Raw genomic sequence first — 20428 nt, 5'->3', positions numbered from 1 at the left:
CTCCCTGAGCAGATGTTTCATGAAAAGGTTCTCCCAGGATCCTCAAGGGAACGACAGGAGACACAAGGACAGAATGTGGTGTCAGCTGGGTTCTCAGCAAAAGCCCTAGGTGGGCTTTAGATAAAGACTTAAAGCTCACACAGCTAAGAATCCTGTCCCACAAAGAAACAAGAGTGGAAGTAACAAAATATTTGGGAGGAATTCTTTCAATGCTTTATTTTTCTGAAATGTGTCTGTAATCTGAGTTCTTGATGACCAGAGTCTGTCCTGAGTTTCTTGTCATTGATGCCAAACAAGAAGGCATGTATGACGCGGGTGGCATTTGGGGGGTATGGGAAAAATCATCATCAGCAGTTAGGCTCCAAGCTAAGAGAATGAGAATAATATTCTGATATTCTAGAAGTGTTACATGTAACATGTAACAAATGCCTTTATACACATGTATGCAATAGATAATACTTTTATATTTGGGAGAAGGGTTTTTGAACATAAGAAAGCAATGCTTCATTACGAATTACAGTCAGAGGATTATCCAAAATATTCTGAAACCTACGTCATCTCTCCAAGAACACGCTGAGCTCCTCTCGGTGGAAAAGTCGGTGGTAGAGCTGCGTGAGGCAGAGGCAGGCCAAGGGTCGTGGGCCTCCGTGGGCGTGCGGATCCCGCCGGAGGACAGGGATGATGGGGACTCGCTGTAGCGGAGAAGGCAAGCAACAGAAACAGCATTCGCAGGGTAAAGGTGACACCCGTTGGAGACCTTCCTTCTCTCTACCTGCTTCGCGTTGTCATTAAACACTCACAAGCTTGCTCATGGCATAGTATGCTATTTTTAAAAAATATCTCCTCAATGCCACATGTTTTCTGAGCTTACAAAATGCAACTTCCTTTACTTCTAGAAAGTCATGGTTATTCACTGACTGCTTCTTGCACTGGTGGGGGGCACTCAGAGGTGTCAGGCCTTACCAGGTGAATCCATCAACGGCTCTCTGTACATTTCTTGTAAAGCGTGGCGGTAAAGGATCTTTGCTCCTCACAGGACATGTGGGCCTCCTAGGGCCTTCTGACAGTCCTCTTCTGCAAAAAAAACAACACAGAAAAAGTCTCCCAAATGTAACCATACAGTTCAACCCACTAAGACTTTTTAAGCAGCCTTTTGCATGAAGAAGTTCCTCTTTCCTGCTGCACTCTCTTAACATGGGAGCACACACACCCACACTCACACCCAGTCACGCTCACACTCCCATTCACACCCATTCATATCCACAACCAAACTCACACCCACATTCACATCTATGCTCACATCCACCACTCCCCACACCCACACTCACACGCATCCACACTCATACCCACATTTCCCAGGCCTCAGAATGAAGGTTTCCATTAACCTAAAAGTACCTTCACACACACTGAAATAATATTAAAACTTAATGTGGTAAACTAATGAAAAGATATCTCTCACAACGTCTAACTATTAATGCCGGCGAGAGTTTGCTCCACTACCCCCACTTTGAGCAGCAGCTCCTGTGACGCAGCCAGAGAAGAGAAGTGCCCCACACCACCAACAGCAGGTTAACCACAGCCTGGCTTTAGGTTCTGCTCGCCCCCGACCAGGTCCCTCCAGCACATCCTCCCACATCCCACATTAGTTCTGAAACATCTCAAATTCTGTGGAATCACCAAGAAGTCACACAAACACCCAACTCTATCCCATGTGTTCTGAACTTTAGAGAGTCTGAGAGTATTAGAACATAATGGATAACTAAAGCAGAAGTATTTATTTTTTTTAATGATTAAACCTAAATGGTCCAGCACAGCTCATGTTAATCATTAAGTTGTCCCTTCAGTGACCTGCTTAAAACATTTACTTCCCTCCAGTCAAAATACCTTCCTAATATCCCGTAGCAGTAAACAGCTTCTACTCTTTTATGGGAGTTATAAAAGCCCACACAAATAAAACATGTATTAACTTAAGATTTGGTAATAAATTTGGCAAAAAAGGCCTTCCAACTTAATATTTCTAATAATGATGCTCCAGCAGGCAGCTAAAATCAGAGAAATTTTGCTGTTGCTTTCAATTAAATCAGTTCCTAATGCTTTACATTTCTGTGTTTGTATTATCTTACGGTAAATGAAATAAATTCTGCCCTTGGTTATATATCTATATGCTCTACAGTAAAGAGAATTTTTAAAGCAAACTAATTAGCATACAAAGATTGGTTTTCATAGATTTGTCTTTGACTAAAGAGAATAATAGAATTGTCTTTTTTTCCATATCCTTCTTACTTATGTGTTTCAAAGAAAACTGAGGGATTCTGAAGCTAAGGGTATTACAGAAAGGATCTAAGTGGAAGGATTTTACACCAGTGAACTACTCTACCTTTAGGCCTGTTTGGTTATTTTTAAACCGTTTTTTGTTTATCGTTAACTCCTGGCTCGATATTTTTAATATAAACCTAAAAATACTCACGACAGAAAATAGATCATGAACAATCAACTACAAAATTACATCAGTAAGATCTGTTTGGAACATTAAAAAATTCTTAGTATAAAGTAATGTTGCTGAGAAATATTAAAACGTAATGTGGTAAACTGATGAAAAGATATCTCTCACAACGTCTAACTATTAATGCCGGCGGGAGTTTGCTCCACTGCCCCCACTTTGAGCAAGTTACTTCCTCTCCCCTGGACTTGGTAACCGCCTCACTAAGGCAGGGACAGCACAGTGTCCCTCCCTCATCCTGGCGAGGGGCGGGGCAGGGGATGAGCTTACCAGCAGTCTCCTTCTAGATACCTGAAACTGCCTGAGAACTTTACCTTACCCTCTGTCTACTGTCTTTCTTCCTTTACTACGCACATACCTCTAATAAAGGTGAATGTACAAATTAGGTACAGTCATTCATAGATGAGCAAAAGTAACTAGTAATAAATCCACTTAAATAGAGAGATAGAATAATGCCCTGGAATTATGTGGAGGAGGAGGGAGAAAAGAGAGCATGGTTAAGAGGAAGAGGAATACAATTACATATGAGGGATAACTCGTTCTATAATCCAAATTCTATAAACCCCGGATGAGAGCCAGGCTAACAATTGGTTGTATATTTCTTTCTTTTTCTTTTTTGGTTGTATATTTCAAAGCAGCTGGTCGAAGAGCCAGCACAGCAGCACAGTGAATTAAGCTGCCACCTGCAATGTTGGCAGTGTTTCAGATACTCCACTTCTGACCTGTCTCCCTGCAAGTACTCCTGAGAACACCAGGAAGATGGTCCACATAGCTGGGCTCCGGCCTCCAGGTAGGGGGCCTTCGGGTAGCTCTGGGCTCCTGGTTTCCAGTGTGGACCCATTCTGGCTGTTGAGACCATTTGTGAGTGAACTAGAGGATGGAAGATTCTCTCTGTCTCTCTCATTCTGACTTATAAATAAACAAATCAATCTGCCAAGATAGCTGATGGTAAAGATTTTTAGAGGTTGCTGGTACAAGGAAATGATATATTTTAAGGACCGGATAAGCCCATCACCCTGACCTGTTCCCAAAACATTGTTTCTGTTTTTAAATGTCACCTGTTATACCCCACATTTTGCAATTTTTAAAAAGACAATTGCAACAATATGAATAAAACTGTCCCCATCAATATGTTTGCTGTTGTACCCTTATTTTCTCTAGTGCTTGTCTAATGTATTTGAGACACTTACACACACTCAGCTTCCACCCTCTGCTTCACTCCCCAAATGCCCGCAACAGCAAGAGCTGGGCCATGCTGAAGCGAGGAGCCAGGAACTCAGTGCAAATCTCCCACGTCAGTGGCACAAATCCATTGGCTTGAGGGCTCACGGGCTGCTTCCCGGAGTCTGCAGCAGCAGGAAGCTGTAAACAGGAGCCAGGGCTGGGAATCGAACTCAGTATTCTGAAAGGGACCTGTGTTTTTTAGTCAACAGGTTAAATGCCCGATTTGGGACACCTTTAACAAAGTAGGGATTTCCTGAATCCCAAGCACTGTTATGCTCTGATGGGGGACTCTGTAAAACAGAGTGATGACTCAGTGGCTAAGGTGGGTAGACCACATAGCATGAATAGGTTCGACGAAAGGATGATTCAAGTCCTGGCAGGGTGCAAAAGTTCATCACGCTACTCAGAACTTTCCCGTTTAATATTTGAACTGGGTCGAATGCAGGCAACTGAAACTACAAAGATAAGCCACAAGTGGCACTAGCACATTAGCAGTGTTTATTTCTGTTTTTTGGTGGGAGGTCAGGGCGTGGGAGAGACTAAGAACAGAATTGTCAAGCATCTCTATGTGTAAAGTCAGTGCCAGATAAATCCGTTTATCAACTCATCATCACTATTATCACCATGCTCTACCCTGCACAAACGCTGTGCTCTGATAGCTTCCTCACGCTCACCAGAGCATTTTGTATTACACAGATCTCTTTTTGGCATTTTTAAAGATTTATTCATTCTTATTGGAAAGTCAGATATACAAAGAAGAAGAGAGACAGAGAGGAAAATCTTCCATCATTGATTCACTCCCCAAGCGGCCACCATAGCCGGAGCTGAGCCAATCTGAAGCCCAGGAACTAGGAGACTCTTCTAGGTCTCCCACGCGGATGCAGGGTCCTAGAGCTTTGGGCTGTCCTTAACTGCTTTTTCCCAGGCCACAAGCAGGGAGCTGGATGGGAAGCAGAGCTGCCAGGATTAGAATCAGCACCCATATGGGATCCTGGTACATGCAAGGTGAGGACTTTAACCACTAGGCTACTGCGCCAAGCCCTCTTCTTGACATTTTAATATCTTATGGTGATCTTGACATCATATTCATTTTACAGGTAGCACTTAAAATACTTGCCATGCAAGACATGAAATGTCTTATGTATTAGATCCACTAATGAGTGCATACCAGTTTGTTTTCAAGAAACATTAATTCCTTCCTTCAGAAAACATGCTCCTTTTGTGCAGTTAGGGGAGTTCTTATCAAACAAAGAAGACAATTACTTACAACATGAAAGAACTAGTTTCCAACATATGTGATTCCATACCCACTCCAAGATCAGCAGTCCTACCCCCAAGGACACAGGGGTGGGGTCAAGGTTCACAGAGATCCAGGGATTGGTCCAAGTGCAGCCTTTCACACACCATCACCTTGCACACTCTTTCTCCAACGTTTTCTTCTCTGTCTCACCCTGCTCCTCACTTCTGGGGCAGGTCTGGAGCTTCAGAGTTCAGTGCAATGAAACACATGAATCTGACCACACAATTTAGGAAGCAACCAAGTGGCAACTCCTGGCCACCAAGAAGAGCAGGTGCCGGGACCCGGCTATCGACCTGGGTGCCGCCCTGGAGCCACCAGCTACTAACACTGCAAACTAGGAACAGAGCCGACAACCTCGGCCTCTTCTCTTTTACACTGCGCTTTGGCCTTTTGGAGCCTCTGTCCGCTTGGCACAATGTTGACCGTGGTTCACGCCCGCTAATTCCCAGCTCCTCTATACATAAAAGTGTACAGACCTATAGTGATATCCCACATGTGAGATCTTAAGCAAGATGGAATTGCTTACAAAGCGCATAGGACACAACACACAGGCACGTGGCAATTTTGCAGTCTTTCCTGTCCATCCCTCCTGGAGTGCAAGCTCTTGCTGGGGCGAGGGCACCTCTGTTCACCCTGGGTAGACTTAGAATGCAGCCACCAGACGCATCCCCCTCAAGACTGGTACACAGAGATAAGGCTGTGTCTCCATCCCCATGAATCACTCCATTCCTGCTGACACAGGGATGACTCACTGATCTATTTTTATTTTTTCATTGTACTTTTAACAAAATTTTTAAAGTATTTTTTCATTGCTGCATTGCGCTCAGAAATTCAGAGGATAAAGCAACCATAGCTTTCAACACGGTGCCGTTATATCTCGAAACGCAGTCTGGGGGTGAGCCACATATTCTGAACAGGTTAAAACGCAGGGTGATTTTCTAGACGTAGGTCACACCTGGTGGGACCAAGGCGGGGGACGGTGGTGGTGATCCGGCTGGGGTGTGGGGCGGGCATCACGAAGCCCACTCCTTGTAACAGAAGACGCTCATACTGCCCCGGTTTGAGCCCAGCAACAACCAGCTGCCCCCAAAGTTTCGGGGGTCTGCCACAGAAGCCGGCAACGGCCACGAAGAGCAGCCTCCCCGGGGAGACCCCGATGATGTCAGCACGCCGGGATTTCGTGAATGGAGTCAGGAACACACTCGCCTGGCGGACCCCCGTTTTGCAGGCTCGGGAACACACAGCACAGTGCCCAGCAAATCCTTGCATTGCCCTTCCCGGATGGAGACTTACCCAATCACAATCAGGCCCGGGTCCGGCCCCGCGCTCCGAACTCCCGGCTCCTGCAGCGGCTGGCAGCCGGCGCAGGCCCCGAGCTGGCGGGCGGCGGCCGGGCGGCCCCGCGCCCCCGGGGCCTGGGCTCCCCGCCGGCCCAGCCCTGCGCGCTCCGCCGCACCAGCGCCGCACAGGCTTCGCCGTCACGCCAGGGGGGCCCCGCGGCCCCGGGTCTGCTCGCGGGGCGCACCGTCTTCCCCGCTTGGCCGAGCCAAGGCCAAGTTCCCGGAGCAGCCCCAGCGGGGCGACGCTTCCGGACCCCTGCGCGCACGCCCTTCTCTCCTCCTCCTCCGCGGCCGCCGCCCCCTGAGTCCCAGTCCCGCCCGGCGCTCGCCCCACTCCCAGCTCGCCCTCCGTCGGCGCTGGCCCGCTCCCGTCCCTTCTCTGCGCCCAGGGCGGTGACCCCGCACTCTCCCCGGCCTCTGGCGCGCACCGGTCGGGCCTTCCCAAGCCCCAGGCTGACACTGGGGCTGGAGCTGAGAGAGCATCCGACGCCCCCGGAGCCGCAGAGTGAGGCGCTGTCAAATCAACAGCCAGCAAGGCCTGGGGACGTGGTCAAGGAACACGGCGAGACAGCGTGACCGGCAGCTGGCCGAAGGTCCCAAACGCGAGCCATTGAAGATGCACCCTGAATGGGAGGCTAGGTGTTAAAACACACAGACCACACACACACACACACACACACACACACACACACACACGCACGCACGCACACACACACACCAGTGAAGCCATACAGTATAAACAAATACACAGCGAGGAGATTCCTACACAGAAACTCAGCATTTCCTCTCTGTGACCTTCGGCGCTGAGAGCGCGCACAGCCTGCAGGTGGTAAAGGCACTGGGTGACCCAGCACCCCCTCTCTGTCCTGCCCAGGAATTTGGGGCGTGAATTGGCCCAGGAGAGCTCTTTTTCTCATAATTTTCAAATCTCTCTTTCTCTCTTTCTGGATGATTCTGACACTAGTAAAATCAGAATGAAACGGCCTGTCAATTACTATCGATATCAGTTAATCAATTATGACAAATGTACCATAGTGATGTCAAATGCTAACAATCATATATTAATAATACAAGAAGTAAACCTAAAATCGTCTCAAAAATCAAAAGTCTATTTTCAAAATGTTTCCATGAGCCACCTTTTCATTTTTATTTTACCAGTCAGTAACAACTTTCAGAGAAAACAATGAAACGCTATCATATTTATTAATTTATATCAAGGCTATAAAAGTCTTAGAAAGCATAGGGTAAACCACGAAGTTGACAGTTTATAGAAAGTTACAGAATATATAGCTTTATATTATTGAACATAAAACTAATTTACCCAAGTGCTGAGTGTTAGAAGGATATATTTTTTTAATTTTACTTATTTATTTTGAAAGAATTACAGAGAAAACAAGTCAGAGGCAGAGAGAGAAAGATCTTCCATCTGCTGATTCACTGACCGGTTGGCCGTAAAGGATGCGGAGAGGCAAGGCCAGAGCTAGAAGCCCGGAGCTTCTTGCAGGTCTCCCACATCTGTGTGGTGTCCCAAGCACTGGGCTCATCCTCTGTTGCTTCCTCAGGCAGATTAGCAAGAAGCTGGATCAGAGGTAGAGCAGCCAGCGCTCAAACCAGCACCTATGTAGGGATGTAGTGTTGCAGCAAGACCAGCCACAAGAATATGATTACTATGAAATTAAAACTGGGAGAACACGATATTAATAACAGAAATCTTAAAAAAAAAAAAAAAAAAAAAAAAAAGGTAGGAAAAAGCCAGACACAATTGCAGGCTGCCATTTGGGCTGGTAATGTTTGAATGCAGTATCGGAGGACGGCCACTGGGTGTCACTATTTCACCCCGTTTGCCATTTTAAAATAGCAAGACAGATTTTAATAGCCTTTTTCTTTGCAAGAACTCGAGTTCAGAGAATTTTTATCTTGCAGTGAGCAAGGTCTGGTTCCCACAACCACAGGAGCTGATGGGAGATTGGTCACCACTGAGTGCTTCCCTCAGCAGACTCCTTGCTTCTTGGCCTCACAACAATCCTGAGAAGTGGATACTTATTTCAGAGAAGAAAACCAAGAATCAGCAGCATCAAGTTACCAAAGTTAAGCGTTTTTATTTCAGCCAGTCCTGTCTGACTGCAAACGTTTACCTTTAAGATTCATCTCAAATCCAATTCGCTTTTTAAAATATTTTTTCTTAGTGATGATTGTGTGTACTCATGGGTAAGATTTTCACATTGCAACTTAAATATACAATGTTGTATTGATCAAAGTCAGGGTCATCAGCTTTCCCTCTGACATTGCTTTGTGATCAGAGCCTTGGAACCCCTTCCTTCCATTTGCTCATAAAACATGTAATAGGTTTTTGTGAACTATGATCATTCCCATTTGCTGTGAAATAATAGAAACTTATTCCTTCACTCTAATTCCAATCTGGTTTCCATTACCCAAGATTCCAGTTCTATCCCTTCCTGTTCTTCCAAGCCTCCAGTAATCACCATTCTGTATTCAAGGTTGTTGGTTCTTTTTGTTTGTTTCGTTTGGCTTCTACAAATGAGGAAAAATACATGTGTTCTGTGTCTGACTTATTACGCCGACCACTTTGCTGCAATGACATTTTGCTGCAAATGACAAGAGGCTCTTCTTTTTATGGCTGAATAATGTCCCTTCTTGCTGTCGCTTTTGTGATTTCTTTTACTATGGGTTTATTTTAAATGCCAGACACAATTGCAGGCTGCCATTTGGGCTGGTAATGTTTGAATGCAGTATCGGAAGATGGCCACTGGGTGTCACTATTTCACCCCGTTTGCAGTTTTTAAACAGCAAGACAGGTTTTAATAGCATGCCCTTTTCTTTGCAAGAACTCGAGTTCAGAGAATTTTCATTTTGCAGTGAGCAATATCCGGTTCCCACCACCACAAGGAGCTGATGAGATTGGTCACCACTGAGTGCTTCCTATGTTTCTGTATTTAGTAAGGTTTGCACTCATTCATTAACCGAAACACAGCTGGCAGTACCCTTCCACAGACCGGAGCGCTAAATGCTAGACAAACTATTGGAAAGGCAAACTAGCACCCTCACATGGCCATGAGCCGCCGGAGGACTGCAACACCATGTTCAGTCATGTCCTGGGCACCTCTACAAGCCATAGACAGAGGCTAAAGCTCCCTAGGGTTTGCTAAGAATATAAAGCAGTCTTTTCATTTCTAGAAATATTGTGTCTGGGGGAAAAAAAGATAGAAGCTGAAAAATTACTACATATTCTCGTATGAAAAGTAGAAACATCCCAAGGTCCTATGGGACATAAAGATCTAGACGCTTACATAAAACTATGGAAAGATAAGGAAGTAGTTTACCATTCATGCAACTCTGGTTCAGCATTTGTGGCTTCTCCTAATTGCTGTCATTTTTATCAAGTTCTATACATAGGATGCTCTTTTCTTTTTAAAATATGTATCTTTTTATTGGGAAGTCAGATACACAGAAAGGAAGATCTTCCATCCACTGGTTCACTCCCCAAATGACTGCACGGCCAGAGCTGAGCCAATCTGAAGCCAGGAACTTCTTCTGGGTCTCCCACCCCGGTGCAGGGTCCCAAGGCTTTGAGCCATCCTCCACTGCTTTCCCTGGCCACAAGCAGGGAGCTGGATGGGAAGCGGGGCCACCAGGATTAGAACTGGTACCCATATGGGATCCCAGTGAGAGAAAGGTGAGGATTTTAGCCACTAGGCTATTGCACCGGGCCCCACAGGATACTCTTACGGTTAGTCTTTAACACGTGCAGAGAATGATGGAAACTTTGAATCTCCCAACGTGCGTGCTCCAAGCTGGTTTTCATGCCATGAACACATGTGTGCACTTAGTGGACTAACAGTGACAAATATTTTGAATTCTGTGCTGTTCCTTGGTGAGTTCTCTGTTTCAAACATTTCCCAGCTTTGTGCTGGATTGCTGTGCAGTGTTTCAGAAAGTCGTGTGTTATACTGTTTCCCACTGAGATGTATGTTCCAGTGTTTCTGATCGTCCACTGAATGCACCAGTAATGTGCATATACCAAGTGAGGAAGCAGGGGCGCTGATCAAAGCCTTCACCTTGCAGAGGAAGAAGGTGCAGGCCTTCGCTTCTTGGTGGCCCAGATTTATTTAAACAACTTGCCCAGAAGTCTAAGTTGGGCTCTTTCCTGCAGCGTTTCATCATCATCCCATCTGCAATCCCCTCTTCCTGACGGTGGCGACAGGAACCAAAGAGCCCCCTTGCCAGCTCCGGGACCTCCCAGGATGCTCAGGAAAAGTCTCGGGGGACCCAAACAGATAGGAGAACAGCGCAAATGTGCTTCCTCTTTTCTCAACGTCGTGGGACTGTCCCTTGGGCAAAACTGAAAGGAGATGTTGGTGGCCACACAAGTTCCCTACTTTCCCTGTGCCCACTGCAGCACTTGGCAGAGTCAGACATAAAGATAATGTGTACAGTTTGGTTTCTATTTCGGGCTCAGAAAGATTCTGTCGTGAGCGACAGGGGTTTTCCCCGGTTTGGTCTGGGGTGTTGGAAAGTGTTTAGCATCAAAAACAATCACAGTTTTGGTCTGCTGAGCACAAAAAAATGCAAGTGCCTGGGGTGAGTGGTGCAGCATAGCCGGCGGTATTGGCAGTTTCTGCCGGCGGTATTGGCATCCTACATGAATACCATTTCTACTTCTGACTGTTCCACTTCCAAAGCAGCTCCCTGCTTTTGGTCTGAGAAAGCAGCAGAGGAAGGCTCAAACACTTTGGCCCATTCCTCCTGTGGGGGACCCGGAAGAAGCTCCTGGCTCCTGGCTTTTGATCAGCTCCTACAGGTGCAGCCATTTGTGGGGTGAACCAGTGGATGGAAGATCTTTGTCTCTCCATGCCTGTCCTTTGTAAAACTACGTTTCAAATAAAAATAAATCTTAAAGAAGCAGTTTTGATCTCCCATCTGCTTATTAGAATAGTTATTATTTGAAAAGAGAGAAAAAAAAAAGTCAAGCATTGGCAAGGAAATAGAGAACGTGGGAGCCCTATACACTGCTGGTGGGGAGGGAAAATGTCTCAGCTACTATGGAAAAAGCTTGATGATTGGAGATCCTCAAAAAAGATCAGTCAAATTACCATATGATCCATCAAATCTGCTTCTTCTGAGTGTTTCTCTTAAAGGACTGAAAGCAGGAACCCAATGATAGTCTTATGGCAGTGCTCATAGTAACTTTAATTAAGGTCAAAAGATGGAAACAACCTGCATGTCAAATGACAGAAGAATGGGAAAACGAAAGATAGTACCAACCTGCTGTGAAGTACTCTCCGGTCAAAACAGAGTGACAATCCAATTCGTGCTACCACAGGGATGATCCTAGTATTATGTTCCATAGCTGACTCTGGGATTCCATGCACACAGGGCGCCTACAGTAACTAGCTTCATAGACAGCCAAATGCTGGTTCCAGGAACTGGGCACGGGCAGGCCTGGGGAGCTAGCGACAGTGGTTGGAGAGACTGAACATACTCCGAAGGTGGATGATAATGACTGTGTCATGTCATAAATGCACTGAATGCAGCTGAACTATCTACTTTTAGATGATTCAAACAGTGAAACTTGGCCTGGAAGAAAGTCTAGAGACAGTGCAAGAACGCTGGACTCATCCTTACCAGGTTCGGGAGCAGGCAGGGAAGGTGTTGACTCAGCTGTCTTTATGCACGCTCCCGGGGTAGGCTGAGTCTAGTCAGACTGAAGCTCTGTGCACTCATAGATGGCCAATGGATTCCCGGTAAAGCTGCCTCATCTGCGCTCCGACAGCAGAGGGAATGTTGATGCTGAGTAGATGAGGGATTTGTAAGAAGCAGTCGTTGATAACAATGCATCGGCTCCCTATTTTCTGGTTGTATTAACACATGAGTGGCTACAGTTTTAGAGTGTCAGATTTAATCTCAGATAACTATGAGAGTAGGATTAAAGCTAGAGTTCTGAATTATTAAGAGGTGTTGCATAATAGCTCCATGGGCAACATTTTGCCTTACAGTGGATACAAAGTAATAATATTTTATTATCAAAGTGTCTTATGGTCAATGAAATTCAGTACTTCCTGATTTAAAAAATTCTATTTTTTTAAATTTGAAAGTCAGAGAGCAAGGGAGAGGGAAACAAGGAAGGAGGGAGGAAGAAAGGGAGGCTAAAAGGGAGGGAGGCAGAGATAAAGAGAGAGAGAGAAAGATCTTCCACCCAGTGGTTCACTTCCCATATGTCCTGAACAAGCCAAACCAGAAGTCCAGATCTTATTCTGGGAGGGATCCCAATCCCGGAGCCGTCCCGCGCTGTGCTTTGGGGTGTTCCTCAGGGGGAAGCTGGACTCCAACAGAGCTGGGCCTGGAACTCAGGCACCTCACGCGTCCTTTCTACCTAGGCGCCACACACCCACTCCTGCTTCCTGAACTGGAAAAGCAGCTTTCAAATTTTACAAAAATACATCAAGCCTTTGAAGATTTGCCCCTTTGCCCTTTATGAAAGCCAGCAGCAACTGGAAGATAATTTTATATTAATATAATTTGTCAAATCGTTCATATTAACCAGTTTCTCCTGTGGAAATGAATTATACATGTATTTGGTTTTGAAGCCCTAATCTGGGACTATTTAGGTTTTTGTCCTCGATACTTTTGTGACAATAATAGATGAAGCCAGGACAGAAGCTAAATCTGAATCAAGACCAAATTTCCACAGGACTTTATTTCCAACCATTAATTACACTTGCTGGGCCAGCTGGCCTCACAAAGCCCGCTCAGGGTAATTACAGTGCTTCCAGTAAATGGTTTATCCCAATGAACAGAAGTTCCTAGTTTTAACAGAGGGTAGCCCATAAATCCTTTGTTGTCTGCTTAGTAATTGATCTTGTTAGTGACAAGATCTTTCCCAGGGCATGAAAAATGCATCCTGGTTTCTTCTAGAAAATTTATTGTATTAACTTTCTTGCTTATATCCACAGACCTCTTGAACTGGGGTGTGTGTGTGTGTGTGTGTGTGTGTGTGTGTGTGTGTAGGAGGCCAAGTTTCTCTCCGTTTTCTTGAGAATATACAATTGATTGATTCTGTTCCCATTTATCCAATGGCCATTTTACTCAGTTCAGCTGCTGTAACAAAATATCAGAGACTATTCGACTGAAACTCACATACTGAGGCTGTTAGGCAACTTTTATGGAAAATACAAAACAGAGAGATGCATAACTAAACTTGTGTGTATATGTATATATAGATATATATATTCTGAAAGAGTAACTGTAGAATGGAGACTAGCATACGGGGAAGTGAAGATACGTTGCAGTATGCATCTCCTGAATAAAAGGAGATGTCCCAACGAAGCTGTTATATATATCATGACAATAGGATACTAGACGTTCTGCTGTTGTCTATACTTACAATTCAAGGACACACTTAAATAGCAGGATGTTGAACTTGTGACTGTTTTTGAAGGACTATACTGTTTTAATAATACTGGGGATAACAGTAGGAGGTGGAGTAAGAGGGTGTGAAAGAGGGTATCCCTGTGCCTGTGGAACTGTATCATGAAAAGTTAAAGCATTACAAATTAAAAAATTATCAATAAAACACAGTCATTCTAAAAACAAAGAAAACAGTTGAAACACCAGCATTCCATATCAGAATGTCAATTTTTGAGTCCCAGCTTGCAACCCAGGTGTCTGCTAACATGCTTGAGAAGGCAATGGAAGATGGCTCATACACTTTGATCTTTGCCACCCAACCAGGACACTAGGCTAGAGTTCCTGGATCCTGGCATCAACCTGGCCCAATTCTGCCTGCTGCTTATATTTGTGAAGTGAATCAGCAGGTGGAAAACATTTTTCTCTCTGCCTTTCTCAATCTTTGTTGGCCTACATTTCAAATGAATAAATAAATAAACTAAATAAATAAATATTTAAAAAATTCTTGGTATCACATAATATGCATAATTTTTATCAGAAACTTCTCACTATTTTGAATTCATTCTTTCAAGTCTGTCCATTGTTGATATAAATACTCTGTAAACTCACAGTTTAGATTGGTTTTGGGGATTACATAAAATTTTCACTGTTATACAAGTTTATTTCTGAGATGCAAAAATGTCATCCTCTCCCCATTTTCCAACCTCTGTATTCTTCCATTTAATCTTGGCTGTCACAAGCATATGGGCAGAAAGTCCATCAAAAAAGAATTTTTTCTTCATGTGTAGAGGAAGCTTATCAGCACACAAAACTCCTCCAAGTTTATCAAACAGGTGCATCTTCATAAATATTTTTAAAATATATTATTAGCAACTATGTTAAGTCCTTTTACTTTTTATCATTGATTGACCTCTTTATTTTTATGAAACAACTTATTTCCGATAAGGCTTCTTGCTTTCATTGATAATGCAAAAGCTTCCACTTCCTTTTATTGGCACATACCATCGCTTCAACCATGCATTTATTGCTAATATTTCTACAGTCTTGTCAGATGCTGCGCAATGACAATTAGGTCAACTACAGTGATGATGGTTCATAAGGTTATACTGGAATTGAAAACTTTCTGTCTCCTGGTGAATGAGTAGTTGAAGGAGGGACAAGAGAAAAGGAAACTAGGAGAACGTCCTAGAACATCTGTAGGCAGTGGTTTAGCAGAAGCTTCTGCAGACCCCAACAAGCTCCTTAATATGTTGGAAAATCTTGATTCCCACCTCCAGAAAGTTTTCATTGATGGATAGTAGTAGTCGCTGTGCAGCACCTGCTCACAAATCTATGATGGACAAACATAAGAACTGCTGGGTCTATTTCCGCAAGCAGTGACACCTCTTTAAGAAGAGTCTGAAGCAAGTTCCTCAGGTGGGGTCCAACAGGCTTTGGAATCACAAGAGACGACACACCTGTTTTTTGCCTCTGAAGACCTCGTGGGACAGGATGCACAGATGGAAGTCTGATACTGATTATCTTGACCATGTTGAAGTATAGGCTGATAGGTGTACTTATATTTAGTTTTTGTAGAAAATTTAAAAAGCAAAAAAGAAAAAATTAAACAGGGAGAAGAACAGAACAAATATGTAAGGAAAATATGTTGATACAGGTGTACAATATGTTTGTGCCTCCACCTGTGCTGTGGCAACTGATTCTAAGTGTTCAAAGATTATAAAATAAAACATTTATAGTGAGCCAAGAGAAAATGTAGTATCCAAAAAAGACAAATTTCTTTTTGAAATATCTTGTATCCTACAGTGTCTGCACAACGTCCGGGTAGTGTGCTGGCATGCCCTTGACTTCAACACTCACCACTCACTGCCTCACCCACATCAACTTCCATTCCTACATGTTCCAGTCTCCATCACTGCCTGCTATGGCCTGACTAGGAAACAACCCCCAACATCATGCAGACATTTGACTACCAAAGGCATAAATTAGTGATACCAAAGGGTGAACACTTAACCCCAGTGTGGTGTCCAGGAGATGCACCTCGTGGGAGCTCCTTAGACATTGTGGGGTGTGCCATGGAAGGTGGTTCCTGTAAGAGGACCGGATATAAAAGCTACGTGGATCTTGCTCTGTCTGTCTGTATTTCTCTGTGCTGCCCAGTACTGGATGTGATCCTTCTATGCATGCCCCACCGGAGCCATCTTCCTGCCTCACAGGTGGCCAAGCCAGTGGGGCCCACCTCATCTTCAACCGTGAAGCTCCATGACCACGAGCTGGTTTTCCTTCCAATATAGGTTCTTTCAGGCATGTCATTATGGTAGCAAAATGCTGACTCAATAGTGAGCTACATGGATCTATCATTTTTTAATCCCACATGCTTATTGTAACATTTTTGTGCAATGATACACAAATACACTGTGTTACAAGTGTCTTCAGTACTCAGTTGCTATACAAGTCTGCAGCTCCAGGGCAAGAGGCTGTGACATGTTGCCTAAGTGTGTACTGGGCCATAGCCTCTAAGCCTGTGTCAGCACAAGCTGTGATGTTCACACAATAATAAAACTGCTGAAGGACGCCATTGGCAATGCATGACTGCATTTACATTGTTCCGGTAAATAAAATGTGCAGTTTCTTGCAGCTCAGCTTCAGAGAGGATTACATTTGCTTCTTATAGTTGCCTAAGCTGGGGGCTCCAGCAGTCCCAGGTCACCTTAATCCAATCAGTAACTGAGATATGAGAAATTGGGTTTTGGCCCTTGTAAACCGATGCTATTTCCACTTCTTCCCAACTCCCAGATGAATAAAAATGTATTATTTAGCTTCTCTAGATCTCATTCAGTTGTGGATCTGAAGCAGTCTAGTCCACCACTGTAGCAAACAGCACTGAGGGATTTTTGGTAGTGAAACATTGTATAGTGTATCTTACAAGTCACCATTCACCTTCCAACAGAATGTTGAGTACAATGTATTCTTTTTTTAAAAAAAAAAGATGTTCTTTATTTTTATTGGAAAGGAGGATATATAGAGAGGCGAGACAGAGAGGAAGATCCTCCCTCCGTCCGATGGTTCACTCCCCAAGCAGCCGTAATGGCTGGAACTGAGCCAATCCGAAGCCAAGAGCCAGGAGCTTCTTCCGGGCCTCCCACATGGGTGCAGGGTCCCAAGACCTTGGGCTGTCCTCGACTGCTTTCCCAGGCCACAAGCAGGGAACTGGAAGGGAAGCGGGAGTTGCTGGGATTAGAACCAGTGCCCATATGGGATTCCACATATGGGACTTTGACCACTACCCTATTGTGCCGGGCCCATACAATGTATTATTTTCCTAATGATTTAGTGCAGGAAAAAATTATTAATTCATCCTGGGGGAAGCAGGATTTCATACAGCTTCACAGTAAGTGTGGACCAAAACCAGGGGTTTCCAATAGGGCCAGCAAGCATGAAAGTTAGAAGAGCATTTGTAAAGATACGTACACACATAACAGTGTGTATTAACTAAGTAATGGAGGAAGATTAAGTACTAAAGATTATAATCATAGACAAACTAAATTTTTTTTTGAAAAACTAAATTTAATATTGACCTTTAATTCACAAAAGTCATGATCTCTCGACCAGAAGAAATGTATTTTTGCCAAGTATAACTCAGGTCTTGGCTATAAGACAAAAATGCTGAAAACAAAGAAACTACTGTGTAATGCAATGACGTTCTAAAGCAGTTTTGTTGGTAGTTTTATTTGTTTACTTGTTTATTTTTGGTCTGTTTCCTGATGTGAAATTTTGTAACATTTAGGTGGGTTATTCTTTGACAATTCTTTTTACATTTTTTTCTAACCATTAGTTTTAAATTTTCCTGTTAGTTGAAGGCAAGGGTAGAGAGGGAGAAGGATATATTTCATTTGCTGGCAATGACTACGGAAGCCAGGACTGGGCCAGGTGGAAGCCAGACACAAGGAAGTCAATCTGTGCCCCCCATCACCAGCTGCTTCCTAGGTAAGTGTTAGCAAGGAACTGGAATTAGAAACAGAGCCAGAACTCAGGACCCGGCAGCGTGGCCTAGCGGCTAACGTCCTTGCCTTGAATGAGCCAGGATCCCACATGGGCACCGGTTCTAATCCCGGCAGCTCCACTTCCCATTCAGCTCCCTGCTTGTGGCCTGGGGAAGCAGTTGAGGACAGCCCAAAACCTTGGGACCCTGGATCCTGGCTTCGGATTGGCATAGCATCGGCCGTTGCGCTCACTTGGGGAGTGAATCATTGGACGGAAGACCTTTCTCTCTGTCTCTCCTCCTCTCTGTATATCTGACTTTCCAATAAAAATTAAAAAAAAAAAAAAAAAGAAAGAAACAGATCCAGAACTCAGAGCAGGCTCATGGGATATAAGAGTCCAAGCAACATCTTCAGCACTGCACCAATTGCCTGCTGCAGCATGACTCCAAAAGATGGAAAATCGTAATATGAGTCCTGCCATGAGGCACAACTTCTTCTCACCCTCACGTGGTCTAAAGTCACAGCCATGTACTCAGTATCAATTGTGAAATATGACCCCCACCCAAAACATTAGCACTAATTTTATCAGTAAGTGTCAAAATAGAGTATTTTCAGACTATGTTCTTTTCTTCACTTCATTCCCTTGTTCTTCCTTTGTGGGTGGTATGGGATATTCCCACAGTGGTTGTGGTAACGATAACTTGGGAGATTATGTGCTGCAGGTAGCATCATCATTCATGTGATGGGTGTTGTAACCAAAAGAGCAAGCACCGGAAGCCATACTCCAGCTGTGTGACTTTCAAAAGATTAGGCTCTCCGCATCTCCTGTGAGGAGTCACGTGGCAGAAGCATTCCAGTTAGCATAAAGGCATTTGTTAAGATTGCCCCTGCGTTTGAATCTATGCATCACATCCATGCTGACTCTGAAAACAGACATAGTTCCCCTACCTGTAACTGTGTGCTGGTAAATCAGCTCTCAACAAAAGGCATGACTCCAGGAGTCTGCAGAGTTGCAGTGTAGATGCTTTCTCCTTTGTCAGTCTATCAAAGTGATGCCACTAAGTGAGGAATGGGAGGGAGATGGACACAGCTGGCTGTTGTTCATTAGAGCAATTAGTCCTAGCACATTCTGCGCAGTAAGAAGAGCGAGCTTCTCAGAAGCACACAGACACTGCTCATCCCCCTGAAAACAGTAGTCTCACCGCATTTGTAAATGGCATTCATAGCAACCCGGTCATTAGGTTCTTCAACAAGCATTTTCAGTGGTTCTGATGCAGAAAAAAAATGCTAAAAATATTACATAATCGTGATATACTGACTGCCCATTTGTCAAGAACAAATCATCCTTAATCTGTCACTGTTGTTAGTGAGGATCCAGGGATGGGATGGGAGCTACTGGTGGTGCAAGTCTTTGAATCCAAAAGCCGCACAACCACGTTTCAATGTCCAAAGCATGAGAGATGCATGCATTAAATCAACAAGAGGTGGAATTTGCCCTTCCTCTGCCTTTCTGTTCAATTTGAATCAATGATGCTTTCTCGTGTTGGTGAGCAGTAAAAAGAGTGAATCTTTTTACTCAATGCATTGATTCACATGTTAATCTCTCCTGGAAATGTCCTCACAGACATTTAGAAATAATATTTTATCAGCTTCCTCTGCATCTTTAGCACAGGGAATGCATAAAACCTTCACATCCCCAAAGTTTGATAAAGAAACCATTGAACAAAAAAGACTTGGAAGATGCTAATTAAGATGAGAAAGTGAATCAATGTATCCTTTTCTGTTACAAGAAGTATTACTCAAGTCACTCCAGTAATGAGCAGCATATAATAGGAAGTAAGATGATAATAGTGGCAATTATTAAAACAGGAATATTGAAAGCAAGACTTCAGAAGCCACAAAAACCCGAGAAATGCCTCCCAAACAGGAATACAGTTGAGGAACAGAAAAGGCAGCCTCTTGAGAACTAGAGGTTGGCAAAGGTGATGCTGATTCAGCCCTTTGGGCAGTGTGAATGGGCCATCATCTTACCCTCTTAGTATGAGTTCAGAGCACTCAGTCAAGTTGCCGTGGTTACCAGAGTGGTCCAGCTTCTCTCCATCAGTCACATCTTTGCATCACATCTACTCTCCAAGGTTGCTTTTTGTGGTATGCTTTTGAGCTTTGGGTTACATGTGGCCTCCTGTATCTCATGGCCTTTGTTTTCCGCACTCTCTCAAGGAAGCATCTCTCAGTTGTCAACAAGAGTAATTCCTAACATGTATGAGGCCCTGTGTTTGATCCAAGCACTATGATGGGAACTTGACAGGGGCAGGGAGAAACAGAGATAGCAATATTTCCTTTCTGTATACCTGTCCTGTTTACTTGTAGTTAGCAGCAAACTCTATAACAGATTGACCAGAGTTTGAACTCCAAAACATGTAAAGACCATTTTAAAAAACACTTTTTTCCTACTATTTCTTATTGCCCTCTTAAAAAATTTAAAATATTTATTTATTTCACCTGGGTTTTCTATTTTTGTTTCTATGGAACACTAGATTTGTTTGAATCTGAAATTCTATGAAAAAAATCAATATCATTTCTAATATGTATTTAAAGTACATATAATTTACAAATTTTAGGAAACAATCTAATGTTCACAAAAGTGAATAATTCCCTC

The sequence above is a fragment of the Ochotona curzoniae genome, unplaced genomic scaffold (genome assembly GCF_017591425.1).
Source record: "Ochotona curzoniae isolate NIBS_2020 unplaced genomic scaffold, NIBS_Ocur_1.0 scaffold_4505, whole genome shotgun sequence".
In the NCBI taxonomy this organism is placed as follows: domain Eukaryota; kingdom Metazoa; phylum Chordata; class Mammalia; order Lagomorpha; family Ochotonidae; genus Ochotona; species Ochotona curzoniae.
This window is presented reverse-complemented; position numbering follows the sequence as displayed.